This window comes from Mirounga angustirostris, unplaced genomic scaffold, assembly GCF_029215605.1.
Source record: "Mirounga angustirostris isolate CCGP_5_RB_7025 unplaced genomic scaffold, mMirAng1.0.hap1 SCAF_8, whole genome shotgun sequence".
Lineage (NCBI taxonomy): Eukaryota > Metazoa > Chordata > Mammalia > Carnivora > Phocidae > Mirounga > Mirounga angustirostris.
In genome coordinates, this window is record NW_026991716.1 from 4,295,051 (window position 1) to 4,316,557 (window position 21,507).

The window sequence follows — 21,507 nt, forward strand, 5'->3', positions numbered from 1 at the left end:
CTGTTTGTTTTTTTTAAATCTGTATTTTTAGACACTATTCATGTGAATTCAATAGTGAGAAATTATTTTATTTCCGCTAAGCAGTAAAAAGGCTTAGGCCAAAATAACATCTACTTTTGCGTCATATTTCAGAGTCTTTTAACAATGGATGCTTGAGTTTCAGAGCAAAGCTTCTTAAAGAAATAATACACAGGTAGATAAAGATACAGTGTTGGAGTTTTAGCTCTGTTCCCTCCAAATGACCTTGGTAGAATTATGTTAGCTGTTGGAAGGTTTTTCGATGTCCAACCAGCTGCACATTCTTTTCCGCAAGTTCAAAAAGAGCAAGGGATTCTAGTAAACATCTGTTTAATTTAAGCAGTATAGCTAGAGTAAGGGCGTAATTCAGACCTCAACACGAATTTTTAAAGATGGCGTTGTTCCATGCCATAATTTAAAGCACCAGAATTATGAGAATCAAGGGGAAATTAACAAATTGACTCCGGTGTTGCCACCCACAAATTTTATGTATTACATTTTGCAGTATGTTTCTTCATGAGGTGAGGAGGTTGTACCTTTCTAGGATGATGATGATCCTACTGTTCTAGGATTGTGACTATCAGCATACCTTACCATTTTTTTGGCTTTTGTCATTAAACCGAAGTAGACGATGTATAACCGCACTGTCTTCTGGTCAATAGAACGTACTTGTCTTTCTTTAAAATTTTTTCAGAACAGCTTCTGAAGATGTCTTACCTTTAAAAGAACTATTATCTTTATCATCTCTCTCAAGTGTATTTGTATTTATCAGGAGGTTGAAATATTTTGTTAGTTCAGTATCTTCAACCTCCTTGTCCTAAAGCTACAAAACCTCCAAATTCTAGATGTCACATGCCTCACGTTTTGTTGGAGTAAAAGACCTCTCTCGTTATAGGACTGAGATCCCCAGTCCCTGTCATATGTGTTTATGCGTCTCTGCTGACTAGCTAGTCTTCCCCCTCTTGCATTGGGCTTTTCTATCCACTTATGCTGAACCCGCTCTTCCCAAATCTGAAGAAACTTTTTGACCTTATTATCCTAGTCTTCTTCCACTCAGTTGACCATTCTCCCTTTTTTTTTTTTTAAGATTCATTTATTTATTTTAGAGAAAGAGACAGATTTTGCATTGCTTCTGCCTAGAAGTTTATCCATGTGTTAATAAAAAAGGTTTGTTGTTGTTGTATATGCATATACTCCAGTTAGCCTGGATATGGAAGGTCCTGGGAAGGTCCTTTCCAACAGCTAACGTAATTCTACCAAGGTCATTTGGAAGGGAACAGAGCTAAAACTCCCAACACAGAGTCCCTGTGAAGAGGCATGCCCGGGCAGTCCCGGTTGCTTTACATCTCACCATGGGATGCTTCTGCTTTCTTCTGGCCCCTGTTCATTGGTCTCTCTAGGCTGTGGTGGCGTCTGTGAGGCTCTCCGTAGTATTTCATGATGTCAGTGGATGTCCACCGTCTTTCTTGCTGTAACAGTTTGCTATTGTTGCAGGACAAAATGCCACAAACTCAGGGGCTTAAAACAACACCCATGTATTAGCATGAATGAGGGTCTCCCTAGACCCACATCACCTTATCTGCTGAGCGCCTTCTCCTCTGGAGGCTGTGGGGACGACTGTGCTCCCAGCTCATTCAGGCTCTTGGCAGAAGCCCATGCCTTGCACCTCTAGGACCGAGAGCCCCTTCCCTGACAGCTGTCCCAGCCCTGGCTCTCAGCTCCTAGAGGCAGCTCTCAGGTTCTTTCCAGATCGCTCCCTTCATCATCAGGCCCAGCAACAGAATGTTTCTGTCATGCTCCGTATCTTCTCTCTGACTTCCCTTTCTGTTAGCAGAGGGAGAGAACTCTTTTAAAGGGCTCTGATGATAGGTTCGGATTATTCCGACAGTCTCCCTGTCTTCGAGCCAACTGATTAGTAACCTTCATTATATCTGCAAAATTATCTTTGCCGGGAATCCTAACATAATCCCGGGAGCAGCGCCCCTGGATGAGTGTCACGAGGCCGCCTTAGAATTTGCCTGTCACCCTTGCTGATTACAGTTCGTCTACCTGACTATTTTCCTGACTGCACGCAGGGCCACAGTCAACCTTGTGCCTTAGTCTTTGCTGTGATGCTCCTTCTTTGGTTTTGGCAGGTCTGGTAAGATTACTTGTACATCTTTTATCATCCTTTGTGGATTACCACTTCTCTAGAGCACGGACTGTCCCCCAGAAAAAGAGACTGCCGCAGATAAAACAAGACCTCGTGTTCTAGAACTCACGTGGCTTGTAGCAGTGTGTATTACGGGGAGTGTGCGTGTGTTGTGTCCTGCCTGGCCATTCCTCTGTTGGAAGGAGGGTCCCCATGCTGGTCGGCCAGGCCAGTCCCCGGCAAACCCGCCTTGTTTCTGTATTCCCAGCATTTAGCGCCGAGTTCATTCAGAACAGGTGTTAAATTAATGCCGTTGGGAGAACACTTTTGAATTCCGTGGAACTTGAATACTTTTGAATATTTTGAATATTTTGCCTTGTCTTTCATAGTGTCTAATTCCTTAACTGTCCCAACTTACTTTTTTGCCCCTGCATTTGAAACCAGATTGTTTTCCCTCCTTCTCCTTCATTTTTTTTTCACTATTGGCATTAATTATTTTGTTAGTCTTTTGAACATTCTGGTAAATCTTCCTCCTCATGAGTAACATATAGTTGTCATGATAGTATTTATTATGTCATAATTGCCATCCCATTGTTTTTGGGTTGTTTTTTTGTTTTGTTTTGGGTTTTTTTGTTTGTTTGGGGTTATTTTTTTTTTTTGCTCCTAGTTTGTTATAGAGTAAGCCATAATGAAATGTCATTTTAGTTCTTATATTTTAGATAGTTTTTGTTCTATAATGAGTATTAGAATCTACCTTTGCTTTTTCTTCTAATTCCCCAAATATCCTTATATAGTTTTGCCTCTTTATTTTTTTTACAAATGAATCCTATTAAGTACTTGACAGCATTCTGCTGAGTTTTAATTCATACTCCGTTTCTTTGTGAACCTCACGCCCTGTCGTCTTTCAACCACATCTCATCCCCACTTACTCATCTCTTCGGTCATGTCTCTCAGTACGGTCTTTGTAATTGTGTTGAAAAAGAGACTGAGCCTTGCACATCTTTGTCATGCTTCGGGCCACGCCTGGGAACAGGCTCTCAGCATTCGTGCCTGTCAAGCTGTGTATTTGTCTGCTGCGCAGGGATGCACCTACTTCTAAGAAGTTTGCTAGTCGGTCGTCACCGGCCTGGTCATACTAACCCTAATGTCTGTGTTTCTTTCATTAATGCGGTGGATTTGATGACGAGGAAACATCTCACCATTTCACCGGATTCTTAGAAAGCCGACAAATGGGGGCTGGGGGTCGGTCCTTTTTCTCGGCCTGTATTTTCTCCCCCTTGTTCCCTGATCTGCCCCTGGGGGCCCCACAGAATCTGCTCACTCCCCATTCCACAGCACTGCCCTTCCTATGTTTAAAACCCAACACTGGCTGGATTGTGTTTCCCTTAAATCTGATCTCCTAATAGGGCGTCATTTTACACTGTACTTGTAAGGCATTACCTCTGTTGCCAGTGAAGTCCTGGGGAATCCTCTGTGTTGACTGGCACAGATTTCCTAGAACTTACTTTACTTTATCAGCTTCCAGGGGAGAAAGTTAGAGCGTAGGATATGGTGCTGAAACATTGCCAAGTTTTTACGTTCTTGGCTCGGCCCCTAGTTGCACATGCTGTCTAGATCTCCTTCCATCTCCTTCGTTTGCCGGCGAGGATGTTCCCTACCCGTTGAAAACTTCGAAGCTCATTTTGGAGAAATTGGAAACTGACTCCTGAGTGGTGAGCCACGGAACTTCGGCCACTTCAGACAGAATACTCTGCGCACCTGTTGAGGATCACAATCTCTTACCTCTCAGATTGTTATGGGGAGGCTCAGATGATATGAAGTATGTAAAATTACCTTGTGAATATAAGCACTATTATGAATGGCTGTTATATTGATGATGGTGATGATAAATATTACAAACCATTTATTTCCTTGTTGTTAGAAGGATAGATTAAGGGGCACCTGGGTGGCTTAGACGGCTGAGCGTCTGCCTTCGGCTCAGGTCATGATCCTAGGGTCCTGGGATCGAGCCCCGCATCGGGCTCCTGGCTCAGTGGGGAGCCTGCTTCTCCCTCTGCCTCTCTCCCTGCTCATGCTCTCTCTCTGTATCTCTGTGTCTCAAATGAATAAATAAAATCTTTAAAAAAAAAATTAGGATAGATTAATAGCTGACAATATTCTACTTTTTTTCCCTTTGCTACCATAGGGAATAAGTGAACAAATTATTTACTTAATGCCAAGAAGTTAAATTCTAAAGGAAAACTTTATTTGGCTAGCTGATCATAGGCCTGCTGATAAATAGAATTGAAAGACTGAACAGTCTCCGAATTGATGAATGGCTTGCCAGATTCAGAAGTTTAGTAACAAAGAGAAGGAAAAATTCTTCTCTACCCTTCAAGATCTTCCAGCTGGACTAAAAATTAAATTGACAAGAGACAGATTAACAGGAGGAAAAAAAATCCAAGTTTTATTACATGTGTACATGGAGGCCCAATGATGAAACTGAGACCTAAAGAAATGACCAAGGCAGGCAGTTTTTATACATTTTAGACAAAGAGACAATAAATCTTTGAGAAATGGATAGGACAAAGAAAACTTAACTTTGGAAGCTTTGATTAGTGAGGAATTCTAAACAGAATTTGGGCTGGGGTGGTAAATTAGTAAACAGTAACAAGAGGTGTTAATGCAGCCTTCTAGGCTCTAAACTGCCCATCTCTGGTGCTAAGGATGTCTCCTCACCTCCTGGTACAGGGAGGGTGCCTTTCACACGGGAGATGGAGAAAGGTCTGCGTGTCCTGGTTGTGCAGGCTGTCTTTTAAGTAGCTTTTATTCAGGATAATCAATATGACAGAGTGGCACATTTGGGGGCAGCCCACCCTTGGGCCCTACAGTAATCACCAGCTGTGTTCAGAATTTGACACAAAGCGGATTCGCTTTCATTGACACACCAAGCTCTGAGCCCCGGGACCTGGCTATCACCTAGCACTGATGGGGCTTCCCTGCCCACTCGCCGGCCTGCCCTTGCCGGGTGTTCGAGAGGTGCTAATTTAATTATTATAGCACGGGACAAAGCATTTACTTAGGTAGCAGTGATGACCCCATTAGGTAAGAATTGAATTTAGGGAGAAATAAAAGTGCTGAGCCAATTGAAAACTGAGCTATTCCCATCATTAGGGAGATTATTTAAAGCCCATGATGTACACTCAAGGTTTTACCTGCTGTAGTTTTTCTTCTAAATATAGGAGCAGTGTCTCCAGGAATATAAAAGTGGCGTTATTTACGGTGTGAGGGCCGAGAGGCAGTGTCTTAATTTTGCAGCAGTTTAGAAAAGATGGTAAAATATTTACTCTAGCAGTTGGCCGATCGATGCACAAATAAATTTAAGTGTAACTGTCTTTTTAGCTTTCTTCCTCCCAGCGTATACCCTATCTCTAAATGTTGTCTATGTGTCCTTTGAACTGTTCTTTTACCTGCTTTATCCAGTCACGCCCCAAATGAGCAGGAAATCGCCAAGTTCCTTTCTAGCTCTGCTGTTTATTTGACTCCTTGAATCCGAGATGTTTAGATGATGTACCCCTGGCCCACCGTCACCCCTGAGGTCGAAGGCTGCCTCCACAGACAGTTTTTGTCATAGTGACCGCGAAGTCCTGGAGGAGGCATCGTAGAAAGAAGAGAACATCCTGGGCAGCCTCAGTGGCTAAGTGGAAATAGAAACGCAGCCCTGTGTTGTTTGAGCTTGCTAGTTCTGAAAAGCAGGAGTTTGCCGCCTTAGCTTTGTTAGTCAGTAAACCGCACAAGGGACAAGCGATTGGTACAGCCTGAGCCTGCAGGAAGATGCTGGTCAGCAGATGCACGCGGGTCTCTAAGATGAGGCCCCTTGGCGCAGTTTTCCTTTCCCTCAGGCAGGAGACCTGCGACTGGCTTTTTTTCTGAGCCTGCAGAAGCATTTCACTCCAGCATTATCTATATAAGTAAAAAATCAGAAACAAAACTGTTAATTGTTGAACAGTAAGGAGATGGTGAAGTAAATTATAGTAATCACCTCAGTGGAACCGTTGCAAAATAACAAAAAAAGAATAGTTATGCAGAATGTAACAATGAAGAGTCATTTTTCTGACAGACGAGTAAGTGAAAATAAGAACTGTATTAACCTCAGATGATAGTTTTGGTAACGTAAATGTACACATATTGAATAAATGGAAGGAGAACCTAACAGAAGAAAATAGTCATTCGTTAGTATGATTTGATTATAACTTTTTCAGTGTACATTTTTGTTATGCTGTTTAAAGGCTCCGTCCGGGGAGAGCTGACGGACACACATACAACCAAGAAAAGCCAGTTCTAGGGTATACCTCTTCGGGGTTTTGCAGTATGTAATTTTTAAAAATCATACTTATCCCCTGGATCAAAAATTTTATTTTTATTATTATTATTTTTTGGTTTTTATTTTTTTAGTGCATTGGACTTCTATTATTATTATTATTTTAAAGATTTTATTTATTTATTTGACAGATAGAAACATAACAAGAGAGGGAACACAAGCAGGGGGAGTGGGAGAGGGAGAAGCAGGCTTCCCACAGAGCAGGGAGCCTGATACTGGGCTCGATCCCAGGACCCTGGGATCATGACCTGAGCTGAAGGCAGACACTTAACTGAGCCACCCAGGCGCCCCTGGATCAAAATTTTAGCTCAGGGACAAAGGATCCATGTTCTGGAACAGATGTTTCACATGTTCCGAGCTCCTTCGTCATGGATGCCACCTTGGTTGTCAGTTGGCCTGCAGAGATGAAAGAAAACCCCTAGTATCCGATGGCCAGAATTACTCTTTCTTCTCACCGTAAGATATTTGGCTTTTTTCCCCCCCTACACTTGGAAAATGCTCTCTGTTCTTGGTACTCCATGGGTTAGGATAAGGGGGCAAATTCCAGAAAGCCCATCTTTTGAAAAGTACAAAGGATGGTGTTCCAGGTTGGACTGTCTCCCGCCCCCCACCCCCCCCCACCCAAAGATAGGGTGAAGTCCTGACCTCTCTACCTGTGGAATGCGACCTTATTTGGAAACAGAGCCTTTGCAGATGTCATCGAGTTAAGACGAGGTCAGCAATGTGGGCCGTAATCCATAGGACTGATGGGCTTGTAAGAAGAGGGAGGTGTGGACATAGAGGCACACGGGGAGGACACCACGGGACGGCAGAGGCAGAGCCAGAGGGCTGTCTCCACAAGCCGAGGGATGGGAGGGACTGCCAGGCAGCACCGGGAAGGGCTGTGCCCAGGCTCCGAGGGAGCACGGCCCCACTGACACCTCGATCGTGGACTTCTGTCCTCTAGAACTGTGACAGGATGGATTTCTCTTGCTTTAAGGCAACTAGTTTGTTGGACTTTGTTATAGCAGCCCAGGAAACAAACACAGACAGTAAAATGCAAGGATCATATCAAATAAATACATACTTTGATGAGTACCTAATGGGGACATAGAAATGGGGAAGGCATTTTGGACCTTGTCCAGGCTTTTAATAACAACCTGCAGGATGATTTTACGTTTCATGACTTTTGTATGAATCAAATACGACGTATTGAAATTAAAGCAATTTAAAGAGAACTTCGAGGCTAGGAGACAGGAAAACAGAGGGTTGCTTTGAAAAATTATTGCATTGAAAGTAAAAAAATAAAAAGTGAAAATACATGACAGTTCCAACCAGTGCTTCCTCTAGAACAAGTTAGACTTTATAAAGGCAAAACTCCACTGACTTATTTACATATTTTCATTGCTTATGTTCTACAGTCGTTGCTGATGCTGTCTAGCACTACATGTTTTTTTCCCACTCTTCTGGTGAACTTTTATGCTGTTATTTGTAGTCTTTAATACTTTTTGAATAATGAATATAAATGACCCACACAATTAAATGTTCCTCTTCCAGATCATTTGTGGGTACTAACTAATAGTTTTTCAGATAATTTTATGTAAATTTTTTTAAATTTGACACAGAGAGAGAGCACAAGCTGGGGGAGAGACAGAGGGAGAGGGAGAAGCAGATTCCCTGCTGAGCAGGGAGCCCGATGCCAGGCTCGATCCCAGGACTCTGGGATCATGACCTGAGCCGAAGGCAGACGCTTAACGACTGAGCCACCCAGGCGCCCCATCCGGTTGGTTTCTTAATTCTGCCAGGGCCACGGCTCATGACTTAGGAAGGCTCTTTGCTGTGGACCGACCCCTCCCTGTATCATTCATTCCTTCATCCTGATCTGTTTAGGAAGGAAGGAAGGCAGGAGGGAAAGTGGGAGGGAAATAAATACGTTCACCCAGACCTGACCACCCTCCCTCCCAATTTATTCTCACTGTGGTTCCATCCATGGCTATGACTGAGCTCTAAATCCTCAGCAGAAATTTTGAGCAGGAAATCACTACCCCCAGCTGTCAGTGATCTCTCATGGTGCCTTTCTCCACCGCATACAGAGGGTATCTTGTCACACAGCCTGTCATGCTTATAGCATTTTTTCTCTCTGACACCATCCCAACAATAGCCAACTAAAAAGAAGAGAAAGTCCTCTTTTGTCACTAAAGATATGTTACTGTTATCATTATAGAAAATTTAGAGCAGAAAAGTAGAAGGAAGAGAAAAACAGTCGAGTTCGGTTCGCCTGTCCTACTCTTTGAAAGACCACACTTAGGAATTGGTCGTTGCTTCCTTTCTGAAGTGCTCATGAATGATCTGTTCAGTGTCTCACTCTACAGTGTCCTGGAGGTTGGCATCCAGATCTCAATCTGCAATTTCTAGAAATCCCCTTTATTGCCTTCCTGAAAATCAGAACTCATATCTTAGAAGCCTCCTAGAACCTCTTTTTTTTCCTCCTAGAACCTTTCTTTGTCTCTATAATTCTGCATGATTTACCAAGACTAATTGCACAGTCAAACCTGCAAACTCTTTATGTATCTCGGGACACACTTTATCTGGGCCTCCCACTGGAATATAAGCTCCTCAAGGGAAGAACCTAGAATACTGCCTTGCATATGTAGGTGCTCAATACACTTAAAATTTTTATTTTTTTTAGAGATCGTATTTATTTATTTGACAGAAAGAGAGCACAAGCATGGGAGAGTGGCAGAGGGAGAGGGAGAAGCAGGCTCTCTGCTGAGCTGGGACCCTGACTCTGCGGTCCCAGGCCACCCGGATCATGACCTGAGCCAACAGCGGACACTTAACTGACTGAGCCACCCGGTGCCCCCAATGCACTTTCTTTTAAATAACAGCTGTATTGAGATATAATTTACATACCACAAAATTCAGTCTTTTATATAATTAAGTAGTTTTTAGTATATTCACAGATATACACACCTCACCCTATCTAATTTCAGAAATCTTCTTCACCTCATACCCATTAAGCAGTCCTTCCTGTCAGTCCCTGGCACCACTAATTTACTCTCTATTTTTATGGATTCGCCTATTCTGGACACTTCATATAAATAGGATCATACAACATGTATGAGGCTTTTTTCACTTGACGCAGTGTTGTTAGGATCATCCCTGTTGTAGTACGACCTCGTCTCTTCATTGCCAGCAACATTCCATTGTATGGATATACCGCTATAATCCACATTGTGTTTATCCATTCTTTTTTTAAGATTCTATTTGTCTAAGAGAGTGCGCCTGCGAGCAGGGGGAGGGGCAGACGGAGAGAGAGAGAGAATCTGGAGCAGACTCCATGCTGAGTGCAGAGCCCCACGTGGGACTCAAATCTCATGACCCTGAGATCATGACCTAAGCCAAAACCAAGAGTCAGCTGCTGAACCGACTGAGTCACCCATGTACCCCTGTTTATCCATTCTTAAGTTGGTGCACATTTGGGTTATTTCTGCTTTCTGGCTACTGTGAACATTCCCGTACAGGTTTTTGTGTGGACATGTATTTCCAACTCCATACCTAGGAATGGAGTTAGTAACTCTGCTTAACCATTTGAGGAAGGGCCCAGACTGTTCTCCTGAGACGCCGTACCATGTTAAATCCCTGCCAGCAATGTACAAGGCCTCCAATCTCTTCACATCTTCCAGACTTGTTTATTAGAGATACTTGATGATACCCATCTTGGTGGGTGTGAAAGGGTATCTCATTGTAATTTGGGTTTGCATTTCTCTAATGACTGATAATGTTGAGCATCTTTTCATGTGCTCTTTGGTCAATTGTGTATCTTCTTTGGAGATTGTCTATTCAGATCCTGCACACATTTTTTTTTTAACTGGGCTATTTGTCTTTTTATTGTCAAGTTGTAATTCTGAGTAGAAGTCCTTTATGAAATATATGGTCCGTAAATATTTCCTGCCATCTGTCAGTTGTGTGTTCATGTTCTCGATAGCATGGTTTGAAACACGAATGTTTAGAAGTTTAGTGAAGTCTATTTTGTCTAGTTTTCTTTTTGTTATATGTGCCTTTGGTGCCATACCTAAGAAACCGTTGCCTAATCCAAGATCACAAAGATACATATATCTCTTTTCCAAGAGTTTTATAGGTTTCACTTTTATAATTTTGGCCTTTGATTCATTTCAAGTTAATTTTTGTATGTGGTGTGAGGTAGGGGTCCAACTTCATTCTTTTGCTTGTGGCTATCCAGTTTTCCCAGCACTATTTATGGAAAAAACTATTCTTTCCTTTTTTTTTTTTTTTTTAAGCTTTTATTTATTTATTTGACAGAGAGAGACACAGCAAGAGAGGGAACACAAGCAGGGGGAGCAGGAGAGGGAGAAGCAGGCTTCCTGCGGAGCGGGGAGCCCGATGCGGGGCTCGATCCCAGGACCCTGGGATCATGACCTGAGCCGAAGGCAGACGCTTAACCATCTGAGCCACCCAGGTGCCCCATACCTCTTTTTTTTTAAGTTTTTTTTTTCTTTGGTAAGATTTTATCTATTTATTTGACAGAGAGAGACACAGCGAGAGAGGGAACACAAGCAGGGGGAGCGGGAGAGGGAGAAGCAGGCATCCTGCTGAGCATGTAGCCCGATGTGGGGCTCGATCCCAGGACCCTGGGATCATGACCTGAGCCAAAGGCAAAAGCTTAATGACTGAGCCATCTAGGTGCCCCAAAACTATTCTTTCCTTATTGAATTGTTCCACCTTTGTTGAATATTAGCTGACCAGAAATGTAAAGGTTTATTTCTGGATTTTCAATTCTATCCCATTAATCTATTTGTCTGTCTTTATGCCCATACGCCATATAGTCCTAATTACTGTAGCTTTGTAGTAAGTTTTGAAATTGGGAAGTGTGACTCCTTCAACCTTGTTCTTTTTTTCCCCCAGATTTTTGTGGCTATTCTGGGTACCTTGTATTTCTGTATGAATGTTATAATCAATTTCTGCAAAAAAGACAGTCATGATTTTGACAGGAATTGTGTTTGGGGAATATTGCTGTCTTAATCATGTTCAGTACTCCAAACCATAAAATAGGTTATCTTTCCATTCATTTAAGTCTTCTTTAATTTCTTTAATATACTTTGTAGTTTTCACTGTACAGATTTTACACTTTGTTAAATTTATTACCAAATATTCATTATATTCATTACATTCATTATGATGCTTCTTAATTTTATTTTTTCTTGTTCATTGCTATAGAAATACAGTTGAGTTATATATTGATCTTCTATCTTGCAGCCTTGCTGAACTCTAACTGTATTTTCATAGACCCGTTAGGATTTTCTGTATGTGACATTGTGTCATCTGCAAACAGAAATATTGTTATTTTTCTCTCTAATCTGTATGCTTTTATTTTACTTTCTTACTAATGTCCCGCCTAGAACCTCCAGTACAGTGTGGAATAGAAGTAGGGAGAGCAGACATCCCAATCTTGTTCCTGATCTTGGAGGAAAGGTCTTTCACCATTAAATATGATGTTAGTGATGAGTCTTCATAGATTCTGTTTATCAAGTTGAGGAATCAATAGATACCTGAGAATGAACAAATTTTTATATAATCATTTATATATTCTTTACACTTTTTGCTTTTTGGGTCTTGTTAATAAAGCTATTCCTAATCAGAGGTTATAAAGATATTTCTATTATATTTTCCTTTAATCTTAAAACTTTGTGTTTCACAGTTAGGTCTGTAATTCATCTAAGATTTATTTTGTATATGGTATGAGGTTGACATGGTAACTTCATCATTTCTCTGGAAAGCGCTATTTTTATTCTCATTCTCGGTGGACAATTTGATAGAGACGTAAAAGGAAAACAGGACTTGTTATAGGAGGCTGCACTGTTCAGGTCTCAAGGCTGAGCGCAAATTTGAGTAGGTCAGGACCAGGTGGCAAACCCCCACCGGTTCACTGTTCCTTCCACGTTGAGGGAAATCAGGAGGGGGCCACGGCTTCACTTCCAACTTCCAAATCTCACTTGAGTGTATCTCAGTGGTTCTAAACTGCATTCAGAATCCTACGTGCAAGGACGTCTGGGCAACATAATTTTTACATTTCCATCTCTACTCTGGGAAGGGATATATGAAGCTGTGCAGATGGATTCTGAGTGACAGGGTTTTTCCATTTATCTTCTAAGGGTCATCTTCCGTTTTCCTTTTGACCGTTTCGCCTTCTGCATTGCACTGTTTCTCATAGATCAGGTCATTCATCTTTTTGTCTCAGATTCCCCTTTTCTTCCATCTGTTCAAATGTCCTGCCTGCCTTCTCCCTCTCTTTGTATTTTTTATTTTTTACTGGGAACATTAGAAAGGGGAAATAGACCTATGTGCAGTCTGCCATCTTGAACTAGAAAGTTTTCTTTTCATTCGTAGCTTGCCAAAGTTCTACTAATGAAGCTGATTCCCCCCGGAAAGATTAGTGTGTATGATTTTCTGCCTGTGTGCCGTCTCTGGACAGTCCTCAAAATAATGGTGGTCCTTGCCGCCAGGATCTGCCTCTGTATAGAGATCAGACACGTTGAACAGCAAGGATGGAACCATGCCTCTGTTCATTCCAACCATGAACCCCTGGGTATTTGGTCTGTTACTGCAGCAGCCTGGTTCTCTCAAGCTTGGATGATAACAGAGGTGGTGCTAAGTGGTGGCTGTGATTAGAGAACCTAAGACAAGTACCCGTGCCCCACAGGTCTCCCATACCTCCTCTGTCTGCAAGGGGCTCCTTTGGTGCCCAGGAATCTCCTTACGAAATTGCTAGCATCCTCACAAAGAGTAAGACCTTAGGGCTTCCATACTGGTCGTGGCCAATGCCTTTCCTGGAAGCTTGGGTTTATAGAAACCTAAAGGAAACCTAAAGAAAAGGAGTCGCGGGAGGGACTGCGGAGGACCTGAGTGAGACCCCCTAGGAGGAGAGGTGAGCGTAGCTAGGTGTTTCTCAGCATCCAGTGTGTCAGCTCTGGCTGATACATTGCTTCCGTTTCTTGCTGTGAAATGAAATACCAGAGAGATTTGGCAGTAGGCAGTAAGTCGTCTGCACAGGCGTAAGGCTAGGAGGTTCTGAGGGATAGGTTGAGGATAGGAAAAGCAAAACACAATTCTGGATGGTCAGCATTTCCTTCAGGGTAAAATTGAACAGGCTCGCCTCTTTGGAAGCTTCCTAGCTAAGATGAAAACTAACCAGTCTTGTGGCTTTAACACCAGCTATATGGTCATGATTCTCCAGCTCCTCTCTCCTCTGAGCTTGGGCATCTTTCTCTTTCTTTCTTTCTTTCTTTCTTTCTTTCTTTCTTTCTTTCTTTCTTTCTTTCTTTCTTTTCTTTCTTTTCTTTCTTTTCTTTCTTTTCTTTCTTTTCTTTCTTTCTTTCTTTTCTTTCTTTTCTTTCCTTTTCAAGATTTTTATTTATTTATTTGACAGAGAGACACAGCGAGAACAGGGAACACAAGCAGGGGGAGAGGGAGAGGGAGAAGCAGGCTTCCCGCCGAGCAGGGAGCCCGATGCGGGGCTTGATCCCAGGACCCTGAGATCATGACCTGAGCTGACGGCAGACGCTTCACTGACTGAGCCACCCAGGCGCCCCCTGCATTGAGCTTTTGATAGCAAAGATGATATCTTATTTTTAGAATTTGTGCTTGGCTATTTTTCAAATCCGTCAGGGTCTTCTTGTCATACAAATCTTACATCTTATTAGTGATTTTATTTCCTTAAACATTTTAAACATCTTATTTTCTATTTTTGTTTGCCAGAATTCTGTTGTCTGGAAAGCACAGAAACCTAATCCTCCTGTCTTTTCTGTTGCCTTTCTTGAGGGTACCTGTATGTTTTGTAATTTTTAATTCTAGATTCAAGTTTGTCTGGGTTCTCTCTGGGAGTTAAGGAGAGCTCTTCCAGAAAGGATTTATCATTGCCCCTGCCAGGTACCCATGGTCACCGGCAACCCAGGTCCACTTTAAGCTCATTTCTCCTCTTGGGAGACCAAACTTGCAATGAAAACCTGTGGTTGACCAAACCTGTGGTTGCCAATTCTTAAGAGAGAATTTTTTCTTCACACAGAAGGGAAGATACAGAAAAAGCATTTGACAAAGTACAGCATCCTTTCTTGATTAAAACTCTTCACAGTGTAAGGATAGAGGGTACATACCTCAATATCATAAAAGCCATCTATGAAAAACCCACAGCGAATATCATTCTCAATGGGGAAAAACTGAGAGCTTTCCCCCTAAGGTCAGGAACACAGCAGGGATGTCCACTATCACCACTGTTATTCAACATAGTATTAGAAGCCCTAGCCACAGTAATCAGACAACAAAAAGAAATAAAAGGCGTCCAAATCAGCAAAAAAGAAGTCAAACTCTCACTCTTTGCAGATGATATGATACATTATGTGGAAAACCCAAGAGACTCCACGCCAGAACTGCTAGAACTCATACAGGAATTCAGTAAAGTGGTAGGATATAAAATCAATGCACAGAAGTCAGTTGCATTTCTGTACAACAACAACAAGACAGAAGAAAGAGAAATTAAGGAGTTGATCCCATTTACAATTGCACCCAAAACCATAAGATACCTAGGACTAAATCTAACCAAAGACGCAAAGAATCTGTACTCAGAAAACTGTAAAATACTCATGAAAGAAATTGAGGAAGACACAAAGAAATGGAAAAATGCTCCATGCTCATGAATTGGAAGAACAAATATTGTGAAGATGTCAATGCTACCTAGAGCAATCTACACATTCAATGCAATCCCCATTGAAATACCATCCACTTTTTTCAAAGAAATGGAACAAATCATCCTAAAATTTGTATGGAACCAGAAAAGACCCCGAATAGCCAGAGGAATGTTGAAAAAGAAAAGCAAAGCTGGCGGCATCACAATTCCGGACTTCCAGCTCTATTACGAAGCTGTCATCATCAAGACAGCATGGTACTGGCACAAAAACAGACACACAGATCAACAGAACAGAATAGAGAGCCCAGAAATGGACCCTCAACTTGATGGTCAACTCATCTTCGACAAAGCAGGAAAGAATGTCCAATGGAACAAAGACAGTCTCTTCAACAAATGGAGTTGGGAAAATTGGACAGCCCTATGCAGAAGAATGAAACAGGACCATTTCCTTACATTACACACAAAAATAGACTCAAAACGGTTGAAAGACCTAAATGTGAGACAGGAATCCATCAAAATCCTAAAGGAGAACACAGGCGGCAATCTCTTTGACCTCAGCGGGAGCAACTTCTTCCTAGAAACATCGCCAAAGGCAAGGGAAGCAAGGGCAAAAATGAACTATTGGGACTTCATCAAGATAAAAAGCTTTTGCAAAGCAAAGGAAACAGTCAACAAAACCAAAAGACAAACGATAGAATGGGAGAAGATATTTGCAAATAACCTATCAGATAAAGGGCTAGTATCCAGAATCTATAAAGAACTTATCAAACTCAACCCCCAAAGAACAAATGATCCAATCAAGAAATGGGCAGAAGACATGAACAGACATTTTTCCAAAGAAGACATCCAAATGGCCAACAGACACATGAAAAAGTGCTCAACATCACTTGGCATCAGGGAAATCCAAATCAAAACCTCAGTGAGATACCACCTCACACTAGTCAGAATGGCTAAAATTAACAAGTCAGGAAATGACAGATATTGGAGAGGATGCGGAGAAAGCGGAACCTTCCTACACTGTTGGTGGGAATGCAAACTGGTGCAGCCACTCTGGAAAACAGTATGAAGGATCCTCAAAAATTTGAAAATACAGCTACCCTATGAACCAGCAATTGCACTACTGGGTATTTGCCCCAAAGATACAAATGTAGTGATTCGAAGGGGCACCTGCACTCCAGTGTTTATAGCAGCAATGTCCACAATAGCCAAACTATGGAAACAGCCTAGATGTCCATCAACAGATGAATGGATAAAGAAGATGTGATATATATATATACAATGGAATATTATGCAGCCTTCAAAAAAAAAAAAATGAAATCTTGCCATTTGCAACAACGTGGATGGAACTAGAGGGTATTATGCTAAGCGAAATAAGTCAGTCAGAGAAAGACAAGTATCATATGATCTCATTGATATGTGGAATTTGAGAAACAAGACAGAGGATCATAGGGGAAGAGAGGGAAAATTGAAACAAGATGAAACCAGAGAGGGAGAAAAACCATAAGAGACAAACTGAGGGTTGCTGGAGTGGTGGGGGGTGGGAGGGATGGGGTGGCTGGGTGATGGATATTGGGGAGGGTATGTGCCATGGTGAGCGCTGTGAATTGTGCAAGACTGATGAATCACAGACCTGTACCCCTGAGACAAATAATACATTATATGTTAATTTTAAAAATTAAAAAAAAGGGCGCCTGGGTGGCTCAGTTGGTTGAGCGACTGCCTTCGGCTCAGGTCATGATCCTGGAGTCCCGGGATCGAGTCCCGCACCGGGCTCCCTGCTCGGCAGGGAGTCTGCTTCTCCCTCTGACCCTCCCCCCTCTCATGTGCTCTCTCTCATTCTCTCTCTCAAATAAATAAATAAAATCTTAAAAAAAAAAAATTAAAAAGAAGTAATGCTAAGAACTGTATTTTATTTTTTTTATTTTTTATTTTTTTTTTTAAGATTTTATTTATTTATTTGAGAGAGAGAATGAGATAGAGAGAGCATGAGAGGGGGGAGGGCCAGAGGGAGAAGCAGACTCCCTGCCGAGCAGGGAGCCCGGTGCGGGACTCGATCCCGGGACTCCAGGATCATGACCTGAGCTGAAGGCAGTCGCTTAACCAGCTGAGCCACCCAGGTGCCCAAGAACTGTATTTTAAAAGGTGAAGGCAAGTACCGGAAAGTAGAGCTGCAGGTGTTGAAAGTGGCTGGTTGCTCCTTCAGAGCAGACCTTGGAGATGGGGAGGGAGGCTGTTTTGGAGTTCTCCTTGCCTTTAAAACGGATTAACTTAAAAAGATAAGAGGTAATATCACATTACCTAGAATAAACGTATTTAAAAGCATACTCTGGGGCGCCTGGGTGGCTCAGTTGGTTAAGCGACTGCCTTCGGCTCAGGTCATGATCCTGGAGTCCCAGGATCGAGTCCCGCATCGGGCTCCCTGCTCGGCAGGGAGTCTGCTTCTGCCTCTGACCCTCCCCCCCTCTCATGTGCTCTCTCTCTCTCATTCTCTCTGTCTCAAATAAATAAATAAATAAAATCTTAAAAAAAAAAAATTTAAAAGCATACTCTGTGAGAAGTCTTGCTCCTGCCCTTGTCTATTTTCTGTTCCAGTTCCTTTCCCCACCCTCCACATCTGCCACTCTGTTGATTTTATACGTGTCCATGATGTCTTTTTGCAAATACAAGCAAGCAGGAATCCTGTCTTCTTCAGAAAGGTGTCATACTGTAGACACTGACCTGGCTTGCTTGCTTCATTTAATATCTAAAGATCTTCTAATATTGTCAGTGTGTGTATATAATATATATGCTTGTGTGTGTGTGTATTCATGTGTTATGTATGGATGCACGAAGTGTATAATGTGTGCTGTATGTAATACACAGTACATACGTGTATTTATGCACATACGTTATATGTTATACATGCATATATAGTATATAGGAATGTATGTGTCCATATAGTGTATAGATATTACATATATGTGTGTGTTTATAAAATTCTGTTTTATAGATGCGTAGTATTCCATTACCTGGATAGATCATAATTTGTTAACTAGTCTGCTGTCAATTGACATTGACATTTGGGTTGTTTCCAAGCTTTTGTTATTATTAACAGTGCTGCAATATACATATATCATTTTGCATGTATGTAAATAAAAACCAAAGTAAAAAAGGCGTCTAACATAAAATAATTAAATTCATGTTAAAAATTCATAATTATTTGGGGGCGCCTGGGTGGCTCAGTTGGTTAAGCGACTGCCTTCGGCTCAGGTCATGATCCTGGAGTCCCGGGATCGAGTCCCATGTCGGGCTCCCTGCTCAGCTTCTCCCTCTGACCCTCCCCCCTCTCATGTGCGCTCTCTCTCTCATTCTCTCTCTCAAATAAATAAATAAAATCTTTTTTTAAAAAAAATTCATAATTATTTGAGTTTTAAAGTCACGCATCACTTATTCAAGGAGAGTGCTCACTTTGACAGCGCATATACTAAAATTAGAACGACACAGAGAAGATGAGCATGGTCCCTGCACGAGGATGACACGCAAACTCACTTACTCCAGGAGAGATTGACCATTCATTCATTCATGCATACATCCATTCGCTACATCTGAGCTCCTGGCACATACTAACCTCTCTTCCAGCTCCTGGGGTTGGCACGGCAACCAGTCCAAGTCCCTGCCCTGTAGTTTACAATGTGATGCGTGGAAACTGGGCTCTGAGATGCCCAGGGATGGCACTGTGAGGTCACTTGGCAGAGTGGAGGAGTGACAGAGAGGGACTGGCGCGTAACGCAAGCTCGTTCTGCTACACCTAGTTGCTTAGATTTTCTGTTGTATTTATTGCTTTTCTAACTTAGAAGAAAACTTACTTTGCCTTTTTTTTCAGTGCAGAGAGCTATAAGACAGCACACCGTAGTGGGAAGAACATATTCTCTGGTATCAGCCACACCTGGATTGCGTTCCAGTTCTTGGACATCTTAGTATTTCTGAGCCTCAGTTTCACCATCTAAGGAATGGGGATGATAAATGTAAGGGGGTGGGGGGGTTAGAGCACTAAACTAATGCCTGTACAATGTTGGGGACATGATGAAGTAAGTAGTACTTTCTGTAGTGTTAATTGTATTTTTAATACAGCGTGTTACTTGTGGTGATAACGTAGCCTTGGGACATCTCCTGAGGACGGAGCAATGACTTCGGCTTGGAGGCTGTTTGGGAATCTGAGGAAGGCATCTTAGAAGAACAGGCTTTTGAGCCGGATGTTGGCAGCATAGGGAGAGTGTGGGGAGACTGACGGATGTACGGACGTCAGAAAGAAGGCTGGGAGGAGGAGGGTAAATGGAGAGGTGGTGTGACCAATTCGCTCTCCCGTCCTGAGGCCTCTGTCCTGTCCAGGCATTTTTAACACCGCCTCCTATCATCATCTGAACCAGCCTGTGTGACGTGTAAGCAGTCCATCCCAGTCCATCCCAGTCCATCCCAGTCCTGGGAAGCCGGCCACTGGCCACTGGGGTGGTTCTTCCTTGACCTGAGTTCATGGGTGACAGCTAATGAAGTGACTTCCTCCAGAATCAAAGTGAGCTCCATTGCAGTGAGATGGATAACTGTGGGCAAACCTTACCCAGAAACCGAGACTGTAGGAAGTAAATATTGGAAGTGTTGGATTCTGGCTGTCACATACAGCATTTTATTTTTTCTATACACTCAGCTCCAGCTGAGATGCAAGCTGTCAGCTGGATTTGAAAATATATTTCCGAGAACCACGATAATTGTATCTCTTTGAAATTGGGATTGCTGAATTTAAAAAGTTGAAAATTAAAATATGAAAACATCCCTTTTTTTATTTACACAGACTGGCTTGCTCAGTCTTTCCCTCACTTTGGTTCTTTCTCCCTTTCCCTTGAAAGATGGTAACTCCTTGTGTTCTTTCTTTTGTTCACAAGCTGTTCGTGCTTACATTAAATGATTTCATACATCAGCGGGGATTCAGCCTAATGACTGGGTCAGGCTGTTACTTCCGTGAGTGAAGAATCAGTGTCAGCTCTTTTTCTTGATAGTGTTGTGCATGTAGACCTTCTTCTCAGGAGGAACATATACTAATTGTGTTTCTGATTAGCTAGAGTTGCCTGATAAGATACAGTATAAATATGTCCTAAATATTGCATGATTAAAAAAATGTGATTTATCCAAAGTTCACATTTAATTGGGAATCCTGTATGCGTATTTGTTAAGTCTGGCTGCCCTATTCATCCCCTTTCCTTCTGTGTGTCACACACATTTCCTGAGTGTAACCTCATGCGGGCTCTCTATCGCTGTTGTGATTTACTGAGGCTCTCGATGCCGGTGGATCTAAGCCTCCAGTGACCAAGCAGAATAGCAAGAATATTAAATTTATTTATTAATAAGATATTAAAGACATTCACAGGAATCAAAGGGTACAAAAGGCTATTTGCTTAAAAAAAAAAGGCTCTGTCCCTGCCCTCTCCCTAGTCATAATAAATATTAATGGTTTCTTGGGGGCGCCTGGGTGGCTCAGTCGTTAAGCGTCTGCCTTCGGCTCAGGTCATGATCTCGGGGTCCTGGGATCGAGCCCCACATCGGGCTCCCTGTTCAGCAGGAAGCCTGCTTCTCCCTCTCCCATTCCCCCTGCTTGTGTTCCCTCTCTCGCTGTGTCTCTCTCTGTCAAATAAATAAATACAAAATCTTTAAAAAAAAAAAAAAATTAATGGTTTCTTGTATATTCCTCTAGAGGGTAATTTATTTTCAAGCAAATTCATATTTATATTTCCTCCCACCCCAATCCCTTTTTGCACAAATAGTAAAGACCATAATCACTATTCTGCATTTTCTTTCTTCACGTAACAATAGAGCTTGCTAGATGCCAGCACGCTAAGAGTTTTCTCTTTCTTCACAAATGCAGGGGATTTCATGTTAGGAGCAGACTGTAATTTATTTAACTGCTTCCCCACTTATAGAAGTTTGGTTGCTTCCAGCCTCTTGGCTAATACCAATATTATACCCAGGAGTAACCAGCTGTGCATATGATTTCCTAAGTGCCCAGGCATATTCATGCCATAAATTCCCAGCAGTAGGATTGCTTGCTGGAAGGACGAAGTGCCACCCTGCCCTCCAGAGACACTATGCCAATTACACTCCCATCAGCGAGGACTGAGAACGCCTGGGTGGCCAGACTCTCACCGATAGAAGAAGGTGGGAAGGTTTTTTCATATATGACCATCTCATAGGTGACAAAATGATAGCCCTTTTTATTCCTGACTGTGAACCTCTTTTGAGGTATTTAAAAAGCATTTATATTTTCTTTTCTGCGTTCTGTTTATGGACTTT

At 42.2% G+C, this 21,507-nt stretch overlaps 1 protein-coding gene and 1 non-coding gene across 13 annotated transcripts in view; both read left to right on the top strand.

The window, feature by feature from the left end:
• The window catches only part of KIAA0319 (KIAA0319 ortholog), a 98,609-nt gene that overhangs the window by 2,620 nt on the left and 74,482 nt on the right, over positions 1-21,507 (top strand). The gene's annotated exons all lie outside the window — the stretch shown is intronic.
• LOC123838048 (U6 spliceosomal RNA) lies at positions 18,629-18,735 on the top strand. The gene has a single exon (XR_006789388.1). It is a non-coding gene; the product is annotated as a U6 spliceosomal RNA (small nuclear RNA).